At 36.4% G+C, this 24,500-nt stretch overlaps 1 protein-coding gene across 1 annotated transcript in view; it reads right to left on the minus strand.

Annotated features, from left to right (window-relative positions):
* LOC310899816 (uncharacterized protein) overlaps positions 1–20,090 on the minus strand; it is a 98,334-nt gene extending 78,244 nt beyond the window's left edge. Inside the window, exon 1 of the mRNA XM_083836731.1 lies at positions 19,506–20,090. The gene's annotated coding sequence lies outside the window, so the exon portion shown is untranslated. The remainder of the gene's footprint in view (positions 1–19,505) is intronic.
* Between the last annotated feature and the right edge of the window lie 4,410 nt (positions 20,091–24,500).

Genomic DNA, 24,500 nt, shown 5'->3' on the forward strand with positions numbered 1-24,500 from the left:
CCCAAAAAAAAAGGAAAAAAAAAAAAAGAAAGCTCTATTTAACTACCCAGAATTAGAACTGTGAATATAATGATGTCCTTGATTTCAACTTGAAAACCAAGTAGTTAAACAATGTTTTCAATTCAGACCAATCTGAAAATTTTATTTTAAATATACTGACCCATAATATTTGATTTCATTTTGAGAACTTTTTTTTTTTTTTTTTAAAGTCTTTTTAAAGCTAAGACCTGCCATGTAACCTTTTTTTTTTGGGGGGGGGGGGGGGAAGAAAGTATCATAAACTCTGAGAGGAAAACTCTTTGTTTCATGAACAGTTCAATTCCTCTGGAAAGTGCATTCTTCTGGGGAAAAAAAAATAAAAAATTCTGCTCTGCCTAGTGTGTGATCCTATCTCTTTAATCACTATAAGAAATACATACACAATTTAAGATGGATTTTCGATCATTTCACTCCTTATAATAAAATTTATGGAAAAAAGAAAATATGGAAAGAAAAAAGCTTCATTAGTTAACCCATCTGAGCACAGATCTGACCTATAGAGGTTTGAATGAGCTGTGTTAATCACAGTGGACTCCTGTGCTATTAAAACTGATATCAGGCAAGAACTTAACTTCAAGTACGTCAACACTTTTCAATGACAAGAAAGAAAAAAACAAAAACAGCCAAAAACAACAAAAAAGATGCAAATGCTCTCATGCCCTTATTGCAGGAATTTGACAGTAGATGATAATTCAATTAACTCTCCCACCATCTCTACTGCTACTGAAAAGAAAACATCTTTGTCAGATTGTTAAAATAATTGAGGTTTCATGGAGTATAATCCACAGCTTTAGCACAAGGTGAAGCCTCAGTTTCAGTGCTGAAACTAGTGGTGACTGGTTTATTGGTAAGGTATACCTTTTGATTAATTTCAAGAGATCATGAATCAGACATTTTAAAACATACAGCAAAATTCTGGCTAACAATGTGGATTTATTTATTTTTTGTTGTTGTTGTTAAATTCCAGGAAGCTGGGGTTTTGAATTTTGGCTAGCTCCTACAGAGAAACACAAGGGTGTTTCTGCAGAATTTTGAAGATATTTCACATAAATAAATATTTGAAAAATTTAATAAATTTTATTGTCTAGATATTGTACATTAGAAGATTATGGTCAGATCTGGGAAACCAATATGGCCTACTGATTTGAATCAGTGGGGAAGATTTGCCTCAAAATTGATGGTATATCACCCTGTAAGTGGTTTTGGTTATGAATAGTTATAATAGCTCTCAATTTACTTAAAATTATACCCTCTGAATTTGACCCACAATAACAAACAAACTAACAAACAAACAAACATGAAAAAAAAATTAGTATTAAACTTTTTGTGGTCATTTAATTTTTGGAGTTAAAGTTAGCAGACAACTGAAAAAAAAAAAAAAAAAAAAGGAAATCCACAAAGAAAAATTGCAAGGTACATCTTTTAGATTGATCTATTTCATAGTAGAAACTCTAAGTGCTAATATTATCATATTATAGAGGAAAAATAAAGTAATTGAGGCCTCAAATTGTTTGTGTTTACACCCTGAAAGATGGTTGCAGTAGATTCAATTCAGAAGAAATATAGAGCAATCTTAACTCTATCAATTCTGACTGGAGCGCAAAACTCAAATCAATTACACATAAACATTTGTGATAATATTAATTTAATTTTTTTTTCTAAAACAAAGAGGGTAAATTAAAAGAAACAGCTTATTCCTTCATACGCTGTAGTGACAAGATTAAAAATTAAATTTATACATATTTCATTTCTACATAATAAAGCCTTTTTGCAAAAAGAAAAAAATACCACAGTTCATCTAATTAAATCAAAGAAAATTGCCTGCAGCGATGCTACAGTATTACAATTAGACGTCTGCCAAAACCAGCCGTTTGAATTCTTAAACACCACTCCAGTCTTAAATACAAAACATGGTTTTCATCATTTTGTGTGATATCGCTGAAATATTTTTTTTTCATCACTATTACGTCAGCTTGGAATGCCTTTCCAGACTCATTACATATCTTCTTCTGTCTTACTGAAACACTGAAAGAAGTAAGTGCAGAGTAGTTTTGCTTTGTTGTGTGTAAATCTACAGATAAATTTTGGAACATAACATTATGGAAATTAAATAACGCTGACTAAAAAAAAAAAAAATACATTACCTCTATCAAAAATTCAAGTTTCATGTAACTCATCTAGTTCATGTAATGCTTAAATAGTCTTTGGAAGTAGATATGAAAACAATAAAAGACTAAGACACAACCAGTACAAGTAGTTGAAGTCAATTATTACAAAAACTGAGGTTATTCACATTTTCTATTCCTACACAGTCTGATTAGTAAATTTAATCTAATCACCACATCCAGATCCCAAAAGGCCTGCATCAAATGATCAGCTCACCCCCAACACTTCACTGGTGACCTTGTGCAAGTTCCAGTTTTCCCCATGTCTGTAAAATGGGAAAATAATACCTCCTACCTGACAAGGGGTGTTGTCAGGCTAAAATCCACTGAAGACTATCAGACAGTCAGATACCAAATGTAATGAGATAGATATAGAGATAGGCTGAAAACACTGAAGACTGGATAAATAAGTTGCTATGCTACAGTAAAGGCAATTCACTTTTGTTTAGTAGAAACAGAGTTGAGTTACAAGTTACTGCTGACAGAGAGAAAAATACACTTCAAAAGCATTAAGATGGATTTCAGCAAAACTATCAACTTTTAATTTTGAGAATACATATTTGCAAAGCTTTATGTAATATAAATAGTAAAATAATAAAGATAATGCACAATTGATGACTAAGGCTGTGTTAGGAGCTTCCTATATCATGGTATTTTACAGGTAACAATGAAAACTATAGCAATGTTCACCTTGTCATCTCTCTGTCTCCTTCCTGTCCTCCACGTTCACGTGCTTTATAGAGCAAGAACATCTGTAATCTCTGCTGAACTCTCCCAGGTCACATATAGGCATAGTCCCTTTTAGATTCTTCCAGTTGACTTGACTGAGCCTGGGCTGAGGTGAAAATGTATTCCACCCTCCAGGGAAAGTTCCCATTGACCAGCTGATGATAACACTTCCACTGATCTGTATTAGAGGAAAATGTTCACAGTACAGTTTCATGTTTGGCCAAGCAAAAATCGGTGCCATGTACATACTCAGGATCATGAGGGTTTTGCCATCCACTTTGTACAAACACATATGTTTCTGAAGTCTTTCTCTAGATATGAGACAGATGTTCTGTGTTCTGTGAACCTATTTTCCACTATCCTCCGTATGACCAAAGCTGTTTATGATGAAAAATCTAGGAAAAAAAAAAATCCAGGGAAACAGACATGTTCTTATTTATTTATTTATTTATTTTCCCTGGATAACTTGCCACAGGCAGGTGCCTAGTACTGTGGTCAAGCAAGCAGCCCTTTTTGAAGGACTCTGTCAGATACAATCCTCTTGGTTCATTTTGTCCCCTGCTGTTACAGTCTCATGTGGGATTGCACACATTAAGAATGCCTCCCCAGGCATTGTTGGTACTTGTACTCTGGTTTAGAATCAAACAGAACACAAACATTCTTTAGAGGATGCCTACCAAACTACTGCATCATAAAATATGTTTAGGAGTTGATTCTTATGATTCAAAGCTGGGTCCTTCTTCTGCCAAATCAAGCAGAGACTGTAAAAGGCAAGAAATCTTTTTCAGCTTAAACATAAATAAGAAACTGTTTTCTCATTGAAAAAAAAAAAAGAAATTTTTGTTTGCACTTTTCCCAATATATTACCATTTTGACATTATTAAGGAAATCACTTCAACATTGTAAACTTGATCAACAAAATATGTTAAGAATGAATTAAAACTCCTCTGCATAATCATTCCCTATTGCAATATGCAGTGTGGAAAGAAGAGAAAGTAGGGAAAATAAAAGAGGCTGAACAATATAGAAGTCATGTCAACATTTTGGTTCAGTTGACTACATACAACTTCCAGCTCATTAATCCTTGTGGTTAACTTGGTCATATTTTAATAGCATGTTTAAATTAGACACACACGCAAATACATGATGTGGCAAGTGACCAAAGATAGAGTCTGAGGCTGGACAACTGCAGACTAATAACAACAGACCGTGCTAGGTTTTGATTATTTAACTTTTGTTTTGAAAGTTTTGTTGTTTTGTTTTGTTTTGTTTTCATATGTTCAAAAAATACAATGCAATGCATAAATTATTGGACTGCACTGGTGAGAAAGTTACAATTAATTAGAATTCATTCATGCATAATTAGGTAATAGTTGTTAGATAGCCAAAGATCAATCCTGAGCTTTACTAAGACAGAGTATTCAATTGCAGATAATGTTGACAGCACAAAGAATGGGAGTCATTGGATAATACATGGACACCTACCTTCAGTTAATAATCAAGAGGACACTTTCAGAAATCCGTTATTCTTCATCCATGAAAGCTTATCATGCAATTCACCACCTAAAACCACTCAGCCTTTACATGAGGTGTATTCCCAGAGGAATCTATCCAGTACGTTTGCTTATAACACAGCCCACAGATCAGGTTCTGACTAAAAGATAATGGGAATACAATAAGGCCTCCTATTACAATCCCAAAGTATAAAAGTTTGAAACATAGGTTGAATTCCTTTCTCAGATTCTTTTCTGAGTCAGCTCCTGATTGCAGTTTTTGTACATTTTTGTAGGGCTTCATGTTTCTTCATTCCTGTGGCAATGAACCTTTGCATTACAAGCTTTAAGCAGTATACCAATATCCTGGTAGGTCAGATGAACAAGTTCAACTTCAACAAAAGGTCCATATCCTATTTGGTATGCTGTTCCACCACATTCTTTAGTTCATCACTACTCATGACTGAGAATTTTAGCAAACAAGCAAAAACTGGCAAAATAAATCATCAGCATTCGCTTACATTGTTCTCTTTTTTTTGCCAGCCCTCAGACATTTGAAAATTCAATACTAATGGAGGAGATAAAGAATAGCAAATTCCACTTAAGAAACACAGCAGAAAATCTGCACAACATGCTTATAGAGAACTGTGATGTCTTTTTCACCTATCTTTTGCCTACATTGGTCTGTTGTTTTGTTTCTTTGTTTGAGAGATGACTTGATATAGAGCATTATTATTCAAATATTCATTAGCGTTTATTTTTAAAATATGCATGCTATATTTCAGTATTAGAACAAATAATTTGTAGTTGCTGTTTTACTATTATGTTGTTCTTGTGGGAAAGTTTGCAAGATTGCAGAATTTGCATCACATTATATTTACCAAACTTTGTAGTAATTACTGAAATTCAATAGCTTTTTGAGAACTTGCAGTAATGTATAGGATTTTCTAAAAAAGGAAAGTGTCTGTGAGTTAGTTGCTGCGAATAGTTGTGGCTATGTCTATTCAGGATCAGTAAGCACTTATTTGCAGATAAGCCTTCCATATCTAGAATATATAATGTCACTGAATTCTGCTGTTACTTGGACTGTAGACATGTCTAGTCTAAGGAATGGGTATCAAAATAAAAGCTTTGATGCCAGAACTTTTGGAACAGGTACAGAAACCTCTCCTGTCTTTCCTAGACTTCTAATGCATGCGTGGTAGAATAAAAAATAGTATTTACACTAGTAGCCTGTTAGATTGCTAACAAAAATTTTCTAAACAAAATGATGAGACATAGCACAGAATCATTTCCAGTGCTTAGAAACAAGCTGCATTTGCCTTTCCATCTGGATTAGTCTTAAAAGAATGTCTATTCATGTTGGAGTTGCCTATCGTCACATGAGAGCACTTAATGGAGAGAGCAAATCTTTTCTGATCAATCATTGTCCTTCACAGAGTTACCAGTCAAACCGTCAGAAATCTGCTGTACATGTTTGCTCAAGGAGGGGTGTATTTCTTTGCCCTTTCTAGCTTTGTATGGATAACTGGGGAACACTAACATCCACTGTAGAGTGCAGAGTTATCAGTGGGAAGTCTCCCTTTACCCTTTTGATGAAAGGTTAAAAGCAGCACCAGACATGAACCAGAGACACACTGCAAGTTACAAAAGCAGAGCATTTGGGGGTAAGTATAACACTTGGAGAGACTGAACAATAACAAAAGTAAAAGTGAACCATGTTGTTATGTAATAAAGCTTAGCACTTTTCATGAGTTAAGGATTATTATTTGCACATTACAAATAGAGAAGACCACAGAGACCACTAAAGCTGGGATTAGAATGCATAAAACCCTGAATCCCAGATCTTGCCTTCAACCACTAAACCACATCTTCTATAGTTAGATGTTTTTTAAGTCATGGAGCTGCTTATTACTCAACATTCTGCAAGTACTTAAGCACCCTGCTGAATCAAGGCCCAGCTCCTGGAGACCAAAGCCCTGCAGTTCTTACTCAGGCATTTATCGTTTGTAATCATGTAACTGGAATCTGTCTACTTTAAAACACACCCTTTTTCTTCACAGGAAAAATAAAGTCATTAGACTCTCCAGAGTCCATGGGTTTGATTTGTAGTTTGTCACTCCAGTTTGAAGCCAGAATAACTCCACTGTGTTCAGAATGATTGCATTGGTTAAAAGTGGGAGTAACATAACAAAGTGCCAGTCAAATGGCCATGTACTCTTGATGAAAATATCATGATTTCTTATCATAATCAGCTGTGTTTGGTATTGCTACTACTGCCATGCTGTTAACTGAGATACATATTCAGGGACGGTTGGATCAGGTGATCTTAGATGTCTTTTCCAACCTTAGTGATTCTATGATTCCGTGATTTTATGTTGATACATTTAGGAGGAACAGACAATCTCACTGAGAACCTGGCCAAGCAAATCATTTCCATTTGATTGTATTTGATTTACAAGAAATAACATATTAACTTTAAATAATTATCCACAAACTGGAACCTGGTCCTGAGATTCTGACATATGAATTTCTAGTCATGCTTAGCTGGCTATAATTTTTCATCTGGAGGATATTTCCATTATGCAAGCTGGATGAACAGGTTATTTTATGTAAGATCTTCAATGAATATCCATCATTGGCCTTAAAGAAAGAAATAAAGAAAATGTATTAGCTCATGTAGACTCTGCTTTTCACATCTCCATTTACTCAAGAGCCATTTGAAGTTCTCTTCGTGTCTGCTCAGATAAATGGCCAGCTGGCTCTTATGCATAATGTATGCATTGTGGCAGGAGCAGGGGTATTTGGTAACCACGTGTGATGATTTGTGTGAGATCAAGTCACCTGTATGCTCATGCTGTATTAGTTTATTATCCTTCCGCATCTCTCGGGTACTGCCCACGGTATGTAGCACACTGAGGAGGCCAAAGTGATTGAAAGGACAGTTTTGACCTCTTCCATCTGTGTGCTGGTACAATGGTAAGCAAGATTAAAACCTATGCTATTCCAGGGCCTCTTAGACTGGGCAAGAGACAGATTTCATTTAACACGGAGGACAACGGAGACAATGTTTTGCCATACCATCACTAGATTTGTTCAACATATTAACTCACTCTTTGGGGCCACGCAGCAGCTGCCAGTTAAATCATGCATTGTAGATAGAATTGCATTGAAGACTGTAATACAACGTAAAAAATGTAAAACAATGTAAAAAAAATGTAAAAAAAAAAAATACTGTAAATACAATACACTATGGAAGACTTGTCTATATTAAAGATCTTCCAGTTAATTATCCTCTTAGATGCACCCTAAGGTGCAGTTCTGACAGATCCTTGTTAATCCATTTCAGTTTGAAAGCACTTGAAAACTGTATGTTAAGCTGAAATTCACTGGTAAACTCAAAATATATGTTTCTGAGGACTTGTATAGAAGACCATGCGCCATTGCAAAATGTAAGTGAAGAGGGTGATCACTGTAGCACACTCTGGCTTTTCCCAGATTTGAGAAAGTTTCCTTGCTTGGGAGCTTTGGCTCAAGATGTTGAAGGAAATGTATATAGACCCCAGTGGTGGGTAGAGCTGATAGGACCAATACACTTGTTCCAGGCCAACTGTAGATACATAGGACTCTAATGTATGGAAACCCACCCCAGACCTCCCCTCAAGCTTCTCATCCTCTCAATCTGTTTCTGCTCCCAGTTACCTTTTCCAATACAACCATCATGGGTCACTCCACACCTTACCACGCAACTTCTACAGGGAAGGAAAAGGAAGGATAAAAATGGTAAATGTTACCATCATGTCTACATCTTCAGCTACAGGATCTCTGCCTGAAACCTCCCCTTGCAACCACCACAGCAAGCAGGTGACTGTGTGTTACCAGGACAGTGCTCCAGTTGCAGGAACCTGTCCCTGCTCCTGTCTGCCCTCTCTAGTTGGGCAAACACCACTCCCCTATAAAGACCCACAATGTATGGTGTTATGGTGTGTAGGGGGAGAGGCAGTCTGAATTCCATTTTTCACTTACACCTATCTATCTGGGACAAATGGAATCAGAGATAAAATCTTTAGAAATCTAGAAGTCTGGATGGGCTGAGCAGCAGCTCTGTCCTACTTGATTCTAAATGCTGAGCTCACAAAAGGTCTTCCATTAACTTCAGTGCATCTAAAGGACAACAGTCTTCTGCATCCTTGTTCTAAGCAAGTTTTTTTCTTGCCTGGGCCTTCTCAAGTATCAAAGGAGAAAAGCAGATCCAGGAAGAGAAGTGGGCATCTGAATTTTTCATTTGCCTCACAAAATAAAATGAACGAGCAGCTGAACTCTTGCAAGATGATAAAAAGGGTGTAATATCCTTTTCTAAACACACAATACGTCAGATCTCCCCCAGCACCACCCCTGCTCAGAGACATACGTACACTTGATCCGTGAGCATTTTTGAAAATTTGGGCGGTAGAAACGTTTGTCACACACACAAGCTATAACTGGGAGAAGGGAATGGGAGAAAAGCCATCCATTTTGGCTTCATGCTAAATTATCAGCATCTTGGCCTTATGCCAGCTCAGCCGGCTTATAATAATAACTGGCTCAAGGCCAAGGCTTTTTAGAGCGAGAGAGAGCACACTGCTTTCTCTTTCTTCAAAAATATTTGTTAATAATCTCTATATTACTTATAATCTATGCAGCTTAATTAAATAAAAATGTCTGGTTTAACTTTGCCGGTAACTCAAAACTGGAGGTGAGATCAAATTATTGGGAGTCTAGAATCAGTTTGGATTTCAAACAGGAGACATCGCAGGGTCTGCTTGTAGCTGGCTTTCTGGTTAGGGCCCCAGATACCCTGAGACCAGAACACAAACACTCAGTTTGATCATGGATGGCATAAAAAAAAGTGGAAAAAGGATGGAAATCTATGATGAAAACCTATTGTTGTATTGAACCACGTCTTGAACCTTGACCTGTCATCCCTGAAGATATACCACAGTGTTTCTACATCATATGGTAAACTCTAGGAGGACTGACTTTGTCTAAAAGACAGAGTTATGATGATGCCTGACACGATATCTTTCTAATTTTAGAATGAATCCAGTCAAACTACATTCTTAATGGCAAGGGTTGAAGGAGAAGCAAAATTCCTCTAATTCAAACAAGTGTGAGAACTGTCAGGTCTCACTTACTTAAATTCTATTTCCTCTGGTGTTTTTGTAGTCCTTATTATTATTATTAAAACCCCTAGAGATGACCTGCTGTGATTGTACAAAAAGCCCCTTATGCATCTAAAGTGCAACCACAAATAATAACAGCAAGCATAAGCAAAGCAGAAAAAATATTTCATCCCTTTTAAGCATAAAATATGGCAAAAAGGAAAAGAATATATAGTAAAGAGGTTCCCACTAAGTTGCAGGAGGAACTCCTAATGTTAATGTAATGATAGATGAGCTTACTGGGTGTTTTTATTAACGTCTTACAACGTGTTTCTTTTTCAGATTAGCTAATATTTTATCTTCCTCCTGCAGTGCAAAAGATGTTTCTAAAAATTGTCCATGTACAAAAGTCCCTTTCTTGAGATTTTATAGTTATCCATTGTTATAATTTTTATCAGATATTAAATCTATTGCTGCCCTGTGCTGACCTGCAGTAAACCTATCAAGAAATGTGTTGCACATACGTCAAAAAGAGGGTGAAGTTCAGTTCATGCTGGACATGTACCCAAATCTCTGGATGTTGAACCTTGTCATCACTAACATTCCCCAAGCTTTTTTGAAGCCTAATTCTACCTAAGTGGGCTGCAAAACTGGGCCGCAAGACCTTCTAGAACAATCTTTCTTTTCAAATTTCAGGCACCTCATTTTCTTCTTTCTTCTTTTAGGGTATTTTTAGTCCTTCTACTTCAGGGACTGTCACTAAGAGGATGATGATATCACAGGAGGCATTCAGCACTTCACAAGATTAGGTCTCTGGTCCTTGCCAAAAATTGGAAGGAACTGAAGACTCAGAAAATGAAAACAAAACTTCCTTCTCTGAAATTGGGCAGATATATAGCACACTGAGCATCAGCTGCCATAACACCTTCCTGTATTGTCATTTCATTCTCCTTATTTATGACTTGAATTTTTTGGATTCTAGTAGACACCAGGAATGTCAAGATCACTGAGGTAGAGACTATTTTCTTTGTTATTTGTTTGTACAGTGCCTTGTTGAATAGAGTTGTAACTCCTGATTAGCCTGTATAAGCCAATGAACTATAATAATAACTACCAGTAATAATAATAATGAAGGAACGTGATTTTTGATTTCAGAAATGTTCTTAATCCTTTACTGGTCAAACTTATAGAAGGTTCTTATTTTAACTGGAGAAAAGAAATCCATACCTAGTGAATATATTGCACAAAAAGTGTTTGCATTCTTCAGGTTCAAGGACTGAAAACATGATGATACCCTTTAAGATATGATAAATCTAATTCTGTGTAGTTTCTCTAGAAATCTCATCATTTTCATCTTTCACGTTAACACTTCAGCTGAAAGTTAGGCCCTGAGTCACAGATAATATAGGCTCAGAAGTTCCACTCCCAAGTGAAACTACATAATTCACTCTGGTGGAAACCCCTCTCTTTTACAAGTTGCAGAGGATAGGTTGTGACAACTTGGTACAGAAGTAGGTGGGTTTATAGGATAAAATGCAAGAAATACTTTAGAAACTAGGCTGCTGCCTTATAATGCAGATGATTAACAGCAGCAGAGATCAGGTGCTATTCATTCTCATGCATCCAAGGTGGAAAGGTAGAGCCTGGCTAACAGAACTCCAAATTATAAAGTGTAGAGGAAACCCTGCAGCAGAGTGCACTGGGTTGGCAAATGCCTGGTGCAAGGAAATCTTGCTAAGCCTGAGGTGTTCCTTAGGATCTTGGGAGCAACAGAGGCCATGTCCAGGCCTCCTGCCACAGCTCCTGTGGCAATGTATGTTAAGAGAACCATTTTTGAGAAGGAAGCGAGTGCACAGGGCCCTCCATGCAGAAACTGTGATTCCAGTGGTGGCTTGTGCTCATTATATAGTGTGAGATCACAAATAGAAGTTTTCACACTTGCCCATCTGCCACCAACTGACTCTAAAGAGCTGGTGAATCATACACTTAAAAGAGGGCGAATTTTTCCCCGCTGCCATTGGAATGTGTTTTGAAATTAAATATGCACAGTACAAAAGCTGAATAACAAGGTTGTGCTGATCACACCAGACACTGTGTATAATGCTACAGACATGAGGGTCAGGGGTGTAGGCCAAGACCATGGCCCTTAGTCACTGCATCAATGAAAGCTGATTCCTCCTTCCCCTTGGTGTCCCTTTCCGTGTCTGAAGAGACTATTGAAAGAAAGATTTCTTTTAGAGGAGCCAGGAAAAAGAAGAAGGGGAGGGGGAGAGGGTTAAATAACATAAATATGGTGAAAAAAATATTATTTTTGTGCTTGCATATGGCACTTTTTTTCTCTCTATCTATCTATATGCATACATTTTCCATTTGCTATTCGTAATTATGGCTTTGGCTTTACAATGTATTCATCAGTGACACTGTGATCCTTTTGTTCTGCTGCATATTAAAATGGTTCAGAAGATAGATTCAAAAGGTCTCAGGTTCCCAAGAAGGAACATAATAGGGGTAATGCATGGCAAGAATAGTTTCTGCTTTCTGCAAAACAGGAATAAATAAGGGAGCTATTGCATTACATTTTATGTACAGTACTGTACTCTATGTCAAAGTGTTAGACAGATTCTTATCCATTGCATATACTAGTTCTTAACCTGATTTACGTCTTTAAATCATTTTTAAGACTCCCTGTTCTTACAATGGAAACCAGGCAGGATTTATAGAAGCATTACAAGCACATTCTTTTTGTGAAGAACAATGTTAATATGATCATTTCTATCATTCAGAAAAGGGGGGAAAAAAGGACAAAGGAATGTTTTTGTTTTTCATTCCCACTTTAAACATAAGTTTTCTCTGGGCATGACTAATCTACATGAAGAATAACTGTATCCATTACACATTGTAGTTTTGTGCAATATGTGACAGCTGTTTGACCCTGTCACTAAAGTCCCTCTTGCCATGGAAAAGAGACAGGAGTATGCTGCAGTGAAGATAAAATGCTCTTTATTCAGACTGCTGGACAGAACCAGACCCCTTGATTTTCTGATTGCCAGCACATCCTATGTATCAGTATGCCATCACTAAAAATCTTTCCAACCCCAGATCTGTACGGCCCAGCTGTGGAAGAAATCAAGTGTACTGCAGATGTCAGATCTCAGGTGCCCCAGGACTCAAGCTTTACGTTAAATATGCTACCTGATTTTTTGAAAACATGACTCCAGCATCCAAGCTTAAGGCAAGACTGATCCACGTTGCAAATGAGGAGGCAGTGCAAACCTCCTGAACAGCTTTGAACACAGCTTTATCACAAAGCTGTATCACTGTGATGTGAGTGATATTCATTATTCTTGTGATCTGTTCATATCTACCTCAGTCAGCCTTGTGCAGTGGTGGGAGAACAGTCAAGTGTTCATCCAAAATCAGTGTTTGACTGTTGCTCTTAACAGTGAGCGTGTAACGCGAGCACATAACTAAGCAAAGCCGTGCTGACTGAGAATACCCCAGCTAGCCTCCACACTACTAGGTCCAGAAGAATATGGCTAAATCAGTGAGATATTGAGACCAGGATAGTTTGTTTTATCAAAAAATACCCTTGATCAAAATCTGTTAGTTGAGGCTAACCTACATACAGGATCTTGTATCTCTGTACAGACTGAATTTAAAATACACCAGTTTATTCCATGCTAGGTGGACTGCCTTTAAGAGCTTCTGAACTGTGCTATGGAGAGGTGACTAGATTTGCTGTTCCTCAGCTTCTCATCCAGAAAACAGACACAAACAGTTTGTCCTAACTCCTGTTTCTTGTTGGCCTGATTGTATAAAAAACATTAAGAGCATTTGATGAAGGGGTCCATGTTAGTCATTATTTCAGGAAATAATGAATATTCTGTCAGTTATTTGTTCCTCCTTACCACGCAAAAGCAAATGATTCTTCCCACCCCTTCATATTGCAGATCCTACAAATCTGGAAGTGATGAAATCAAACAAAACCTTAAAAAGTGGCCAAAGGAGGATGAGAAAAAGATGGGCTCAGTTGGCAAATGTAGATCTGCTGTTTCTAAACAATGAATACTCCAAAGTATTTAAGTACATGCCTTATTTTAACATCATGAGTGTCCTTGCTGACTTGGGCCTTCTTTGGAGAGTCTGTAGATCAGGACCACAGTTATCATGTAGCATTCGTGTTTAGGACAGTGAAAAATAAGTCAAAGATATGATTGCTAATTTCTCTTCTTTATGTCTCTTTGATTATAACTGCTATGAATGTTTATGTTAATTTAATGTTGGCTACATATCATTGACATAATGGCTAAATTATTAGTGTTGTCTTGGTTGCTAGTAACTTGTTGTTATTCAATCTCATTGTGAGCTTATTTCCTCCCCCAGGAAGTTTGGACACAACTCTGAAATGAGAATTATAAAACAATTATTTTAAAAACATTATTTCTAGCAGTCACATTAGTGCATTTTTCTGCTGATATTACAGCTAACTAGGAGCTAAAGTACTTGCTCAGTGTTCAGAGCTGTGAAGGATAAAAGCCAGTTCAACAAACAATCTTCTTAATTTCTCCCACCTTAGCCTTCTCTCTTCCTCACACCTTCTGCTTCTTTTATCTTTCTCTCTATCAGCCTTGCTTATACCTGTCCCTAAAACACTTGAGCAGGAAAGACAAATTGATATTAACTCTTCACCATTAAGGAAAAAAAGTGATATCTTTGATGTACTTATATGCTTACATTCAGGCACACTGTACGTAGCCTGGAGAACATGTAATTAAGTGACTGCAGTCTTTCCAAACAAGTTCTTTCACTCTGTCTCTTATAAATCAGAAGTTCTTTTCATATATCTACAATCTTCAAAGATACGTTTGAGGGAGAAGAAGCTGGATACTGTACTTCTGTGAGGATATTGCTCAAATCTCTTAGCTACAAAGTTCTGCCTTGCACAAAGGCAGGAGAAGGCTGATCATCTTATTGGTGGTGTTTTATCCCACTAAGTTTTACCTTGCTCCTTCTCAGCTCTTGCTTGAAATGGGGAGTGAGGAGAGGCTTTTGCCACACACTGACGCTCAGCAGCATCTGACCTCAGTGGCTCCAGAAGAATTCAATGGGTGGTGGAAGGTGCTGCCTTTGTGGTGTCTTGCCTGCAAAACAATCAGCTTCTCTTCCAACCTCTGGAGTTTCCACAGGCTTTGTTGCTCAAAATGTTCACTGATAGAGATGGAGGTAAAAAACTTTTTAAACCAAAAGTGTTATGCCAGCATAGTATGCAACCGTTTGGTGACTTACTTGATAATCTGCTGTATGGCTTGTTCATATTCCAAGATCTGCATTCATTCTGCTCATGCCCTCAAGAGAGTAATACTGAGCCTTAAGAAACACAATACCGATAGGCGGGATATATTGAACAGACCTCATCATTTTGCTTGATACCAGTACATCATACTGGTATCTGAGCATGGTCAGAGTAAGTCCATCTCTGCCTGCAAAATAAGTCATCTACCTGTTGTAAGTTCACTGGTGGGAGAATGCTCACTCTCTTTCCATCGCTAAAACAAACAAATAAAAATTATCTGTTGCTTTGTCTTCTGGTCTTTTGTATGTTTGTGATTCAGCAACATCATAATAAGTCACACAAGTCTTACCTATGGCTACAACTTCGTTGAATTCTTTGCTATCATCAACTTATATAAGACATTTATTTGAATTATTTTGTGATTTTTTTTGGAAGAATTTCACATTTGAAAGAGTTTTCCACACTGATATGCTGATGGCTTTTAATTTGAGGGGATATATATGATCAGGTGTTGTGCTATCTCTGTTGTAAGCCACAGTTAAAATACAGAACAGATTGGTGTGTCGGTATCCCCTTTCAAGGGATTTTATATATATATATATATATATATATATTTAAGTATCCTTCTCAGTGAAAGCCTTTAGTTATTTCCCTACATGAAAACTGTGAGCCTTTGAAAGCAATGTCCATAGTACAGGAGATGGGGTCTTCTGTTTCCTCTGATCCTCTCTTGCTATGTAGGTCTTTCCATTTATGGGGAGACATCAGGTTCACAGATATTTGAGACAAGCAATTTGGGGTTACAAGGAGTCCCAAAGTGAGAGACAAAATTTGTGTCTATTTAACACCGTTTGGGTGCGCATAATAAAAATCTACTATAGCAAAGGGGAATTTGTGTGGTTCACTGGAATTGAGCAAGAGGTGGAAGTGGTACTCTCATTGTTAATGGGAAGAGTACAGAGTTGTGGAAGGGGAGAGAAACAGAAATGCAACAATGCAACCTGCAAAAGAACATATGAAGATGAAATAAAAGAGCTGCCCCTGTCTGACCTTCTCACTTGCAGTTTGAATTTGGTCATTCTAAATGTTAAGCACTAGAAAAAAGTAAGATATTCTTTTAATCACTTATGCTGCCTAGAGAAAGTATTGTGAAGAATTTCTTGTTACTGGTATTCGGAAAAATTAGTGATAGAAATGACTGTGGGATGAGTAATATGTAAAAATATCCACTCAGACTGAGTCAAAACAATATAAATTATGCCTGAGTCAATAATGAGTATAGGATTAGGCATACTGGACTTGATTTTCCTCTTACTTACAACATCAAAAATTAAAATTAATTCAGTAGACTACATAACACTAATAAAAGTGGGAAAAGCTACTTTCAGTCTGCACAATCCATATTAAGGGATAAGCTCTGTTTTGTAGTTGAGTTCAAAAACTAAGATTCAAATTCCAACTTTTACCTCAAGTTCAACTTTTACCTCAAGTTCAACTTTCACCATTGAACTCTGTGCCTTGTCACAACCCTTTTAACTAATAAGCAGAATCTATTCAGATCAAAAGCAATCCAAAATGGGGATTTCTTCTCACTTACTATCTGACCAGATGATGCCCAGCACATCTGCAATGGGAAGTACAAATGTGAAATAAGCATGTTACAATGGGAATGATTCCAATGTCTTGAGAAAGACAGATGAATGAGCATGAGTGGTCGATAAGTATATCTCCTGGTTCAGTGCTTCTTGAATGAAACATATGTATGACTTTGGTTTCTTGTCATCTTTTGGACCCATCATCTTTTTATTTACCTATGTTTTTGTTATTTCACTGCACATACAGAGATCTTTGTTTTCCTGTAATCTCTGACACTACATGGCACTGTGACTGAAAGGATCAAAAAGGGAGAATCTAGAATGGCACATTACCAGTCACCGCTGCCACAGGCTGAAAAGAAGGAAGATTGATTTTTTTTTAATTTGTATATAACAAAATCAAAATCAAAATCAAAACCAAAAAAACTTACATCATGACTTTTAAAGACTATTTTCAAAGTGGTTTTTTTTTTTTTTCATTTGGTTGAACATATGCTGTTTCTTACAGAAAAGCAAATCCTTTTCATGTATCTTTAAAGGTATTTTTTAGTTTTTTTTTTTTTTCCCAATATATTATATCTTGAGGTTTTTTGTAAAACAATTACAAATATTAAAGTGCATGGATTGACTGTTGTTTTTTAAGTTGAAAAACAATTATTCCTTGATGTGTTGGTTTGATGAATTCCCATGATAAGGTTGCTTACCACCCAGTCCCCTCTTTTGCTTGTTATGATATTTTAGAACAAAATTTTAAACAAATATCTTCCTGCCCATTGTAGTGACCAGTCTCAGAGTGAAAGTCAGACACAATCTCAAAATCCGTGCATGAAAACAAAGGGAGAAGAAGGACTAATAGGTAGCATGCTTAGCCTTGGTCACTGCTCAGTTCCTCCCCAAGCTGTACTCTTCCTGTGTGACCTTGGACCTTATCCCACTTCTTGTTACTCTGTAAAATAGAGGTAGAAATACTTGATGTTGCACAGAGGTATTGTGAGAGAGATAAACATCAAAGTCTGGGAGGTGCTCAAACACTACAGAGATAGAGACAAGATAAGTACTGTACATAGAAAAAACTCCATTGTATGACTGAAAAGCCCAAACAACGATGCTTTAGTTTTTAATCTTACAGTTTAAATAAAGCCTTGTCATATCCCATTGTGTAGTTTTCATGAATGTTTATTTCAATAGTCCTGTTGCAGTGGCCATCTGGAATCATTCAGTCGTACAGTGCTACTCTGGGCACTAATTTCTTAAGTCCTGAGAACAGTGCTTCGAGCCTTACAAAAATGCAATCATGGACCAAGCTAGTTTAGTATTGAATTACCACAGCTTAAGTACTTACCAGGTCCCCATGATGCTCTGGTGCCTCTGTTCACACATGCTTTTTACACATAGAAAATGCAAGGTAATATGACTTACCTAAACTGCCTTTCAGTGCAGGCTAAGGACATGCACTTACTGATACATCTTAATTATTTAATATGAGAAAATCACAATAATTAAACCTGTAGACTTTTGTTTGTTCAAAAGCTTTTCAGTTCTACCCCACCACAGGCACTAGCCAAGAGTTAGTCAGCACATCCTCGCTGTTTTCCTGGCTGCAGCAAAACAGGCCTGTATTTTCATCCTCATCTTTCATTTCTCTGACTCCCTCACCAGAAAAAGCTCAGAAGTGTAGGGGAGAGTCAGGTTCTCTAGGCGATCAGCTCATTGATCCTTCATAATAAGCTGGGATCAAGCCTCTGGATTCTTCAAAGCCTTTTTGTAGGGTCCAAGATCCCTGTCTCAGGACAGAAAATGCTACAGCCTCTCAGCTGTGAAGGCTAAGGTGAGATATGAAAGTCACAACTGCAAGAAAGTATGGTAGAAGGTGAAGTTCTACAGTTGTTTTCTTCACTTCAGATACGGCTCAGATTAAGGAGGAATTCAAAGTTTTATGGTAGCAAATGGCAATATGGAGTGTTAATAAGTTTGCATACAGACAGTGAAATACATTTACAGAACAAAAAAATAAATAATCAAAGTAAATAATCATCATTTGAGCTAAAATGGTTGATTTAGTTTACATTCTCCTGAACTGAAATAATGAAATGAAATGAAATGAAATGAACAAAACAAAATAAAATAAATAAAATAAAATAAAATAAAATAAAATAAAATAAAATAAAATAAAATAAAAAAATAAAGCAGTGTAATTTTAAAATGGCACAAATATTAGCACATTGCTGCTCCAATGAAACATGGTAGAACAAATCTGATTGGAGGCTGGTCAGTTTGTGCCTGATGCCTAATCAAGAGCTTATTTTTTGCCACAGTCCCTAGGGCACTACTTTATCTTCAAAGCTTGAGCCAAGAAAATTCACATCTTCAAGTTGTCTGCAGGCTGTTTTTCTTTCTTTCCTTTTTTTCTTTTTTTTTTTTTTCCTCTCTCTCTCCCTCTTCAGCTCTCCATCCTGGCTCAGTTAACAAACCTATTAATCCCCAGTCAAGTACATACATGCAAAACTCTAATGAAAGAAAGAAAATGTGGAAGAAAAAGACCAGAACTCTACAGATCAACACTAGTACTATTATTTTCCTTCTGGTTTCTTCTCTGTATTCAGCAAAATTTTATGCAAGCATCTAGTTTCCAACAATGTGGCAAGATGTAGCTTTGATACCTCTACTTCACTGTAAACTTGGGCTATCTCAATTACGTGGCCACTACTTTGTTCAAGAGATAGCATCAAAAGATAAGGCTGTTTCATGAGGAAATTTTTAAGATTCCAGTGGTCTGCTGTTAACAGAATTTCAGTTGTGAGCCAGTAGGTTTTAAGTGGTTAATTCCCGTTTGTGCTTTTGAAAGATTTTTTTAACTTGTTATCATTATTTCAGTAATGTAATGGGGAAGGAAACAGATACCAGAAATCTTTTTAAAAGTACCACTGCAACTCTGCCTATAAATTAAGCAATTAAATACGTAAGATCCATGAGTAGACACCTACAGACTCAACTGAATAAACAACAGTCTAATAGGGTGAATTAAATCTACACAACAGTAGAACACATACCGGAATGTAAGGTTGAAGATATCCATCAGTATATTCTATTGCTTGAATGTGCCGGTGTTTTGAAAATGTAACCCACTGTATGTTTATGGCTATTTATCCCTTCCCTTCTTCCCACCCACTCCCCAATTATTTCATTCCTCTGGAATGCGATTTAGTGGGGAATATTGAATCTCTTCATTTCAGGGCACGCACTGTGTTTACCTGTAACTCTTAAGCTACTGTATCTTAAGGGGATCTTGAAGGAGGGGTCAAGGTTACTTAGTTACCATGCTTAATTCATTCTTGAGGAGGTTTAAATAGAGACTGACGGCATGCTAATGTTTGATAATCATTGCTATTAACTAAGGGAGAATCAATGATCACCTTATACTTCTGCTGGTTTTAGAAACAGATCCCGAGACTGAAAAGTCAAAGTCATTAATCAGCCTGTAGTACGATCTACATGAAAAAAACTACATCCTCCCAGCACATAAAGCATGTCGTCTCCTGTTCCATGCATGTAATCTTTCAATTTACATTTTATGAAGATTTACCTAGATCTATGATCTCTGATCAATTTTTTGTCTTCATCATATTTTAAACACTTCCAGCCCATTTTCAAGTTTCACCATTTTCATCCACAGTCAAAAACACAGCTGGCTGAAGCTGCAACTTGGAGGTGGCATGTAATGAGCAGGGGGGAATCCCTGTCTGTGATACAAAGATTAGCCTTTTGCTAGCTGAAATCCTATTCAGGAATATCTGTTAATGAGAACCAATTTACTAGCACTGCTGTTTATATTATTTTATATTGTTTTTACTACTTTTTGTAGTGTTTATAATAGTTAGGAGTTGTATAAACAATAAATAACAGAATTATTATTTGTTCTATTACAGTATCAGTCTCAGTCATGACTAGAATTTTTCCATACTTGAACTGCGTAATTCCAGAGCCAAAAACAGTCTCTGCCCTAAAGTATTTGTAACTGAATACAGCACTGGATGTCCACATTAGTCAATAAAATAACAATACAGGGAAATATATTTCAAAGCATATCTGTGGTGGGCTGAATTATTAATCCCATTTAACAAAAAGCAAACTGAGACTCAAGTAACCATAAAGTGATATTTTCACAAGTTTCCATTAATCTGGGGTCTGAAATTATGTCATCATCTTGTATCGAGGCAATTGTTTTCTTAGTGCTCTTTATTCTCTACCACTTCAGCCAGCAGCCTGTGTTGCTGGTGCTTAAGGTCCAGAGATTACCCTCAAGTGACAAATAATGATGTATGTACATACAGTTCAGTACTTTCCCCTTTGAGTTTAACTTAACTGGGAGATGCTAAGACTCCTGGAAATCAGGTTGTTGTTTTTCAGTCTCAGCAACAGAGAAGAGAGGCATCCTGCCTTAATATGAGATTTCAACATTTGGTTTGGAACTATTGCCTGACTTTCACAAGTCTACAGAACAACCATAGAAAAGACAAGTCTCTTGACATGCACCTTGTGCTTTAATCACAAGAACATCCTTAATTAGAGGCAAATTCTGACACTGAGCCAATTAGATCACTTGTGTAATAAGGTAGTCCTCAGTGAGAGTGACAGTGGCAAAATCTGGTCCTTGATAAATGAAAGGCAATGCTGAGTACTTCCCTAGGATTTTGATAAGAATGCACAGTAGCTCTCTTGTCTAGAAGTCTGAAGCTTTCCTGCCTTCCCTTATGAAAGTAAATGATTTCTAAATATGCTCTATTATTATTATTTATTTAAAAATACAGTAAATTATTCATTTTCTTTTTATTCTCATTTGAAGCAAAAACTGTATTCACATTTCTGATATTAATTGGTTGAGATTTTCAAAGCTGTATGAGCACCAAAAGAGTGGAATTAAAAATCTTATCTTCTAGTCATTCACTCACATGGAACACTCACCATTGCTGCAATTATCCCAACAGTTTCCTCTCCTACCTATAGGTTTGAATTATGTCTTATCCTGTGCTGAAACACCAGCTCTTTCTATAGGAGATGACTGCTGTTCATTTCTCATCTTTATTGAGTTTTTGTGCTTATTTGTTTCCCAAAATACCCCTTAGCATATTTCATTTTACCATTAGAACAAACTTGTGATAATAGGGCCAATTCTTTTGTCAGCACACACAATTTACTAGATCACTGTGCATCTCAAGTATTTCTAAGAGGTTATAGAATTTCTACAAGGCATAGTAGAAGTTCATTTATTTTCTGCGTTTTTAACCTTTTGAGACAGTACATTGAATCAGAGGGAAAACAGAGTAAATATTTTGAAGAAATGGAAATGTTCCCATTTTGCATTGATAAATTTCAAAATTCAACGTTTCAGCCTGTTCAGATCTACAGTTAGTGTAATGCATCCCTTCAACTGGAGCAGCCACTGCAGATAGCTCAGAAGCTCATCACTTTCCAGCTGCAGCCTGTCAAATTATCTAGATTGAGAATATTCTAGATTGAATATCATCAGTGAACAATATGATTACTTTTAAAAGGTAGTGCTCTAACTTTAATAATTGCTTAAACTCTGGATGGGTCTTCTGGCTACGAAAAATTTTCTTGCAAGTGATAAAAGTTCCCAAGACTACACAAAAAAAAAAAGAAGAGATTCAGTGGAGATACTGCAGTAATTGTTCATATGCTGAGAAGAAATGCTTCCTCTGGAGTGGAAAGAAGGCATAAGGGGCCAAAATTGTAATGAAGACATGGAGTTATAACAGGAATAAATTTAGCTCCATGAGTTTAGATGAGCAGCCTGGACAAAATGGTACGTGACAGCTCTTCGGAGACAGGTTTTCCTCTGAGTCTGTACTGCCACTTTAGCACTACATGTTTTTCTTAGCCCTAATCATATGCAGTGCAAGAAAGAAAAGAAACTCAGCTGCTTCTAAGTGGTGAAAAAGACAGTAGCTTTAGAGATTCAGATGAATGGGTAAGTGGATAGCTGGACAGTGAGTAGAACCCCACCAAATAAACTCCTCACAATATAGGCTGGCCAATTTTCTGAGACTTTTTTCTCAATGAGTTAAAGAGAAGCACATGGTTATAATAACTGGAGAAAGGCTCAATATCATGGTGTTCAGACATTGACCAAATCTCTTATCCAGGACAGTCAGAGATTCTTCACCTTTTGAAAAAGGAAGACAGTAAAAAAAAAAAAAAAAAAAAAAAAAAAAAAAAGGGCATTTGGAGTCGAGACTCCAAAATAAAGTCAAAGACAGATCATCTTATTTAACCAACATATTTATTGAGTTACTGTCCTTCTAAAAATATTTTACGAAGGGGTAGGGAAATCACATAGTCTGAAGAAAATAAAAATATCAACTGTTTTCAAACATAAAAGATTGTTGCTTATGACAATTTTCATCCAAAGATCTAATTAGTCTTTTCTATTAGAATTCTGGATTGACATTAAAATAAATATTTAAAAAAAAATGAAAATGAGACTTTAAAAAAAAATCTCTAATCATCTAACCATTGACAGAACCATAGTCATTAAATAAAAGAACTTTATTGTAATAATGAGCATGTCATCAGAGGTTTCTTTTTTGCAAACAACTTTCTGTTAGCATTTTTACAATGCATTTCAATTTTATTTGTAGTTGCACCTCTGGATATTCTCTCAATAATTAAAAGCTACTTATAGAAGAAAAAATATATTCAGATTTTTGCTAACATGCTTTTGTTTTTTCATCTGAAAGGTCTGCATATTCAGGTGACTTCCAGGTAGAAATTTAGACATTTATCCTCTAACTACTGGTAGATGGTGCAAATAAGGTGGTAGAGAAACAACTACTTTGATTTACCCTTGCAATTTATTTTTGGGCATAAAAATATTGCTATTCCTTTAATATATGCAAATTGTACAAACATGGAGCACAGGCCTGAGTCCTTTGAAAAATTTCTCCTTAATCTGCTAGACAACCTTGGTCGCGTATTTGGATAAAGCATCAAAATTAATGGATGAAGGGAAAGAGGCAGATGTTATATATTTGGATTTTAGAAAAAACATTTGATACAGTGTCTGACAAAACCTTACTTGAAAACTTAATTGAAGCTGGCTTGGAGAAGAACAGTGTTATGTGGATTGAAAACAAACATTAATGGATAAATGGGTAAACAAGACTGCAAAAAAAAAAGGGTAATGATAAACCACAGTGTAATGATTGAGGAGTGGTGCCTACTGGGGCACCAGAGGGATCAGCCTTTGGTCTTATGTAACATCTTTATTAACTGTCTCAAATACAGAGTAAGCAACATATTGATAAAATTAGTGGGTGATAAGGGTGGATTATTAGTGGATAGCGGATGTGCAGGAGATGTAAAGGACAGGAATTAAGAGTTGGATGAATTAAATATAAGAGCATGAGTAGAGATTAAACAAAAGAAATTCCAAGTTGTTTCAATGTACAGCACTACAACTGGATTCAAGAAACACATCTGGGAAATAATCTGTGGGATAGAAGATCTTCTGAGAAATGATCCAGAAGGAATATCTAGAAGTAGTGGCTGACAATTAAAAATAAATATGAGCTCTACTTATAACATAGCAGCAAACAGAGGACAAATGGGGACTGAAGATGCAGAAAAACTGTGTCATAAAATATCATATAATGAGGTCATAGCCCTTTCTTACATAACTGTGGTCTTCCATACAAATAGTATACTGTTTCTGTCCTGGACACTGATAAGAAAGCATACCATCTGGAACAACAAATAAATAAATGATCAGAAGGGAGCTACATGGAAAAATAATGGGGAAAATCTAAAGCATACTTGCTATTTAAGAATATGAAAATGGAAAACACTATTCTGCACACGGTTGATAGCTGAAACCAAGATACATCTTTTAAGAAAAAGATAAAACTGAAAACAGCAAGATAAAACTGAAAGAAAGATGCAAGCTGAGCAAGGGTGATATTCTTTACTTACATTAAGTATAATTAGACAGTAGAATAGTTATCACAGGGGAGTGATGGAGGAAACAT

This window comes from Anser anser (genome assembly GCF_964211835.1).
Source record: "Anser anser genome assembly, chromosome: 5".
Taxonomy (NCBI): Eukaryota; Metazoa; Chordata; class Aves; order Anseriformes; family Anatidae; genus Anser; species Anser anser.